Raw genomic sequence first — 6,302 nt, 5'->3', positions numbered from 1 at the left:
GATCTTGGGAACCACAGCAAGTTCAAAACTTTGCACCATCTCTGCTTCGGGCACTCGATGAAGCTCCATCTCCTTTACATATCCACAAAGATACTTTGTTACATATTTGCCTTTAAGTTGTTCCAATTTCTTCACCACAAATTGAAGCGCTTTGGTTGAGGAGAGCTCCCTCCTTTCTGCAGCTTGCTACTGCTACATAAACACTGCAAAAACTTGAAACATTTGCATTGTGACTGGATCAAATTGAGCCCCCTGTTGCTCTTGTTGCTCCATAGCTTTAAACCTTTACTTTGAGACCTTCAATGAAGCTTTTGAACCCTCACCCTAGCCTACTTCACGTCGGGTTCACCAAAAATGTGTCAAGAAGTGCGCAGTGCGACTAGAAAAGCGTCGGGCCTTTGACTGTGAGGATTTGTAGCAAAATCAAGCGGGGCGTAGATGATTTGAGCCAAAAACACACTAAAAAAGAACAAAACTCTAGCCATGAAAGCTCCACTTTGAAAAAGAACCAATACTAACTGAAAACTCTTGTCTGTGTGAAGATTAGGTGTAGCCTCCAATTGCACAGATGCAGTACTCATTCGACCTGTTAAAAACCCTAAATTTACACTTCGATTCTTCATCGTGACCATTTCATGGAAGATTCAATATTTCATTGGAGAAGACCAAGTAGTTATTTGAGGAGGGGAAACCCGAATTGGAGGCCTCACAGCCTCAACCATGTAGTAGAAGTAGCACGGGACTGCACTAGCACCCTGTAAAGGAATGGCTGTATCTCCTTGCTCATGTACCCAAATGAGCTCATTATTGGATCTAAAACTTCCTACACACCTTGAGAAAAACTCCAGCGTCGTTGATGTGGCATTTTGAGCTATTTCGAGCATTTTCTAGGCTATTTTTGACCATTTTTAGCCCAAAAATGTCACTTTTTGTCCATAAAAAGCCCAAACGAGTTGGAAAAAATCCCTAAAATTGTGGAAAAAGCCCATTGGGCTCAAATTTCACGTTGAAACTTATTTTCCCATGTGGTAAGAACTTTGGACACATCTTTTACGCCAGCGCACGAAACCTGCTATTTTTGGCCTAGATTGCCCGCATTGAACTTTCTAGGCAAAATGAGCGTGCCACTTCGAAACACTTGACATTTGCACATTCCTAAAGCAAATAAGGCATATATTTATGTGAAAAACCATTTCATGGCGCCACGTGTAGGGCCTCGCCCGCCCGGGAAGGTATATACAGGGCTGCAACCGTGGCATTCATTTGCGCATATATCACACTATGTACATTATAGCATTTGGTCCCACACATCATAAACATTAAGAGTGAGGTAGATATTTTAATTTCACATTATGAACGTGCCATGGCACGACAGCGTCTTTACAAATGCAGGTAGACAAACTATGCAGGAAGCATGTGGCAGCTAGTACCCACCACTTTGTGAGATTCCTTAGCTCATCTTACACAACACCAGGCTCTATTAAATGTTTCCAAGAACATTGATCCACTGCCGCCTGCTCTGGATGTCTGTTCCACAGACAATCATCACTTTATACCCTCCATCAGCTTTGAATTGCAAGCTTTATTCCCCAGGATGTATGAAATGATAGTGGTGGTAATGATGATGATGATGGTGATGCACAATCCCTTTGCTAGAGTGCTTCTTAGCACTACTGTAAGTGAGCATGTAATCACTTGATGAAGAAATCCGATGCTCTCGGCACGTTGATGGTGATTTTGAGTGGTTGGCACAAGCTGCATTGCAATGGGGGACGACAGTAAGCTTTGGTAATCTACAGTTGATGAAGTTTCACCAACGACAATGATGTCAGGAGGATCTCGGGAGGGGTGATGCATTTTGAATGAGAAAAGCTGGTGTAGGTGGGATGGGATATGGCTTTGCTTATGTGCATGTACATGTGCATCACGAGAGGAAGATGCCTCTACATTGTCACTGGTGCTGCTAGAAGCGACATGGTGCCTGTATGCAGAAGAGAGGGAGTGTGTTAAGCGTGAAATCTGATGAAATGCATTAGAGAGAGAGTGAGGGAGGTGGGAGAGATGGTGTAGAGCATTGGATAGGTTGTGAGGCAGATGATGAAGGGCATGAGAGAAGCTATGCGTCAAGCGATGCAAATGATGCATAGCATTGAAAGGCTATGGGGTAAGCATGGCATTAGCAAGCTTGGTTGTCGATGGTGGCAGCTGCATTGTGGCACAGACTTTGTGTTGTAATTGATATTGTTGCAGCTAGTGCTCAAGCTGTTAATGTCATGTCAGTCAGTACTGTAGAAATAATCATCATTATCACAGAGAATTTCACTAGTGCAATCGCACGCAAGTGACCTGTGCAAGTGACCCGTTTGTGAGGTGACCACTAAAGCAGGTCATGGAGAGTATGCTTGTTGTGCGATGCGGCCATTGCCGGTGCGGCACCATGACCTTTAGGAACCTGCATATTTTCTATGTCTCTTTGTCTATGGATATGCTCTCTCTACTATCCAAGGCGCGCCACCTTATGATTAGACACATTTCCTACCTTGAGAATACTGTTTTTTGCTAATAGCCTCAAGATCTAGTACCTTTTGCACTTGATCAATTTAGGAATGTTCCTTCAACTCCTACTTATCATCATGAGCAACTAATTCTAATAGACCATCAACATGAGCTTCCTTTAAACCATGATAAAGATCAGCTTCCCTAACATCAGAAACAACAACCTCCTCTACTCCTGGATCATGATCAGAGCATCCTATCATTCGGTGCGATGTCCACCTTCAGTATACAGCAGTGGCTTGAGCTTCCTCAGCATTGCCTGCAGCTCAAAAGAGTAAAAAACAGAGCTCTTGCAGCACTAGTACCTTGCCTAGAGAGGGATATCAACGAGGCCAATTCATTGTCTACACACTAAGAGGAGGTACTCTTTCTGTTTCCGATACCAAAGAGACTATCCAACGAGTGATTGTGATGCAGTGGAGGATCATCTACCGGCACCGTGGCATGATATAAAAAAGGCAGCAGTGGATGCGAGGAGGATGCTGAAGGTAGATTAGATGATGATGTGGAATACAATATGTGATCAGCATGTGCTGCATCAAGTAAGTGTGGGGTGTCATGATATGAACCACACACGAGCTGATGATCTTCCTCATCAAAAAATGAAGATTGTGGACAAGCAGCACCAGAGCCGATGCCTCGCCATCGACTCATCCCCGCAAGTTTGTTTGCTTCCTCCTTGAAGCGCGAAGGCGACAGGCATCTAGCCTTGCTAGCTTTGTGATTAACATGAGCCGTCCATTTACTACCCTCTTGATTGTCATATCCTCTTTTATTTTCAGTTGTGCTTATTCTCTACATATATTGCCCCCTCACCATTGAGCAGTGCTACTACTAGCTTGTATGCAGAGCGAGGCACCATGAAGCAGTGAGTGACACTCGAATGGCCTCTCCTTCCTCGAAAATTTTTAAGCTGTATTATATTGTGTAGAAGGATGAAACATTCACACTTGTGGAATTCCATGTATCACTTCCGCAAGCTTGATTTACCAAATCTTCATACACTCGTAAAGAGATGTAGAGCCTTGTTGTACTAGAAAAGTGAAAGGTGAACGCTCTAATTTGGATTTGAACTTGTGTGGCTGGCTGTAGTCAATGAGGGCTTCAGAAAAGGTAGGTTGGCCTTATTCAAAACCTCAAAGAATTGACCGCCTCAAATTTTTGCAAGAAGGACTTGAGGTCGGTATAATTTCAAAACTTTTAGTTAAAACGTCCAAATTTATGTAGACATTTTGTACTCAAATATGGATTTGATCATAAAATCATTTTCATTGGCCTTGCGCTCAATAAAGTCAATAAGAAAATGAAAGCAACGTAGCAAAAGCAATATTATGGTTGATGGAGATGATTGTTTGTTTGTTTTTTGGTTTTTTTTTTGGGGGGGGGGGGGGGGGGGGGGGGGGGGGGGGGGGGGGGGGGGGGGGGGGGGGGTTTATGTGTGTTTTTAGTTTTTTTTTGGAGAGAGAGAGAGAGAGAGAGAGAGAGAGAGAGAGAGAAAAGAAGAAGAAGCAAAGATCCCCTAGAGAGAGATGGAGGAAAAGAAGGGATGGAAGGCATAAAGAGATTTACCTGCCTTGTGATAATTGTGTGAAGCCTTGAACATTGGTGACTTTGATTGATTGCCCCAACTTCTTGCAGCTCTATAGCCAATGCAAAAAGTACATGATAGGCTCCAACCCTCTAGTGGATGATGTGGCCTCCTCAAATTTTCCAGCCCTTCGTACCTCTCCAATGCCATCTCCTCCAACTACAAAAGCCTCGTCAATTGAAAGTGTGAACGGTCAAGTCCATCTATAAGATATCCCCCCCCCTATAAGGGGTATGAGCCTCCCGAAGACCGGCCACGGGAGGGGACCCCCCACCTAGGCACGTTAGCCTCACTCCACGCACTCGCGCACCGTGGGGACTCCACGCAAGGTTCCCCGGGGCACGCTATGACCCGTCGGCGGTGCGGCGGAGCCTGAGGCTACGTGGGGCTAGGGACCCGAGACGCGAGACCCGCGAAGACCCGCGAAACACAAACGGCCGTCGACCCATGGAACGCAACCACGCCCGAGCCGGCCCCGTCCGAGCCGGGCCCCCGAGAAGACAACTTGACCCGAGCCGGCCCCGTCCGAGCCGGGCCCTCCTGAGCCGGTGCCGTCCGTGCCAGGACCCCTTGAAGCAACACCTTGGTCCCTTGGCCGCGCGCGGGTCTAGATCCCCGCCGGGCCCTTGAAGGTAGAAGTCCCCTCGGCCGCGTGCGGGTAAGAATCCCCGACGGGCCCCTTGAAGACAGAAGTTCCCTCGGCTGCGTGCGGGTAAGAATCCCCGCCGGGCCCCCTCCCCGACGCGCCCAGAAGCTGGGGCGTCACACTTGGTATCAGAGCTCCAGAACGAGCTCCTGGAAACGAGCCGAAGACTAACGTGCCCGACGCGCACGATACTCACGACGACTCCAACCGCAATGGCCCGGGTCGTCAAAATCCTGGTGAAGAGAGCTCCAGAAAGCAACCACACGCCCTCCGCACCGTGACGCGTTCCCTGAACACCGGGCCGTCACTCGTGACCCGCGCCGGCCCCGATCCGAGCCGGGCACCTCCATGAGGAAAAGGAACGATGCGAGCCAGACAGGGCTCTTTGTGACGCGTCCAAACAACGGGCCGTCACCCGTGACCCGCGCCGGCCCCGATCCGAGCCGGGCACCACCATGACACAAAAAGCAAAGATGTGAGCCAGACAGGGCTCTCCGCATGAAGAAAAGGCAGATACGAGCCAGACAGGGCTCTTTATGACAAAAACAGAGAAACTCCAAAAACGCGACGAACCAAGCCAACGGTGTTCGTCGCGCCCCGGCCACGTTTTGTGGCCCATGCTGAGCTGAAGACCCATTCAAGTCTACAAAGAGACCACAGGGCCCCGAGCTATGCCCTCCAAACGACGTCCAAACAGGGACCAACTCGCAAGTGCTGCATTGCGACGGAACGCTCTTTCAGATTCGGCTTTCAAGAAGCCTACGCGCGGACCAACGCAGCAGGTGGCTCCGCGCACATCGGGTTACCTATTCGGGGAACGCTCAAGTACGGGGAATTCTACTTGGGTGTTCAAAGCATACTTTTTCAGCCTTCTGCCAAAACCCCAAAAATACTCACTCACTCATTTCAAAAATGACAAAAACAAAGCATGCCTACTTACTTGCATTTTGGGAACAGTTTTTGCTCACTTGCACTTATATGCACCCCTTTGTCCCCACGGCCTCATGCATAGCCGAGCACTCTTTTTCCACGTTCGACGCGGTCGTCGAACTCTCTTCAAACGGGGGTGTATATAAGGGGTATGAGCCTCCCGAAGACCGGCCACGGGAGGGGACCCCCCACCTAGGCACGTTAGCCTCACTCCACGCACTCGCGCACCGTGGGGACTCCACGCAAGGTTCCCCGGGGCACGCTATGACCCGTCGGCGGTGCGGCGGAGCCTGAGGCTACGTGGGGCTAGGGACCCGAGACGCGAGACCCGCGAAGACCCGCGAAACACAAACGGCCGTCGACCCATGGAACGCAAATACGCCCGAGCCGGCCCCGTCCGAGCCGGGCCCCCGAGAAGGCAACTTGACCCGAGCCGGCCCCGTCCGAGCCGGGCCCTCCTGAGCCGGTGCCGTCCGTGCCAGGACCCCTTGAAGCAACACCTTGGTCCCTTGGCCGCGCGCGGGTCTAGATCCCCGCCGGGCCCTTGAAGGTAGAAGTCCCCTCGGCCGCGTGCGGGTAAGA

At 49.6% G+C, this 6,302-nt stretch overlaps 1 pseudogene; it reads right to left on the bottom strand.

The window, feature by feature from the left end:
* Positions 1-1,480: 1,480 nt before the first annotated feature.
* On the bottom strand, positions 1,481-5,290 carry LOC147463617 (uncharacterized; annotated as a pseudogene).
* Positions 5,291-6,302: the final 1,012 nt, after the last annotated feature.

Source organism: Adiantum capillus-veneris, chromosome 2 (genome assembly GCF_014529385.1).
Source record: "Adiantum capillus-veneris isolate H3 chromosome 2, ASM1452938v2, whole genome shotgun sequence".
Classification (NCBI taxonomy): domain Eukaryota; kingdom Viridiplantae; phylum Streptophyta; class Polypodiopsida; order Polypodiales; family Pteridaceae; genus Adiantum; species Adiantum capillus-veneris.
Note: the sequence above shows the minus strand (reverse complement) of the source record. Positions and strands in the feature narration are given on the sequence as shown.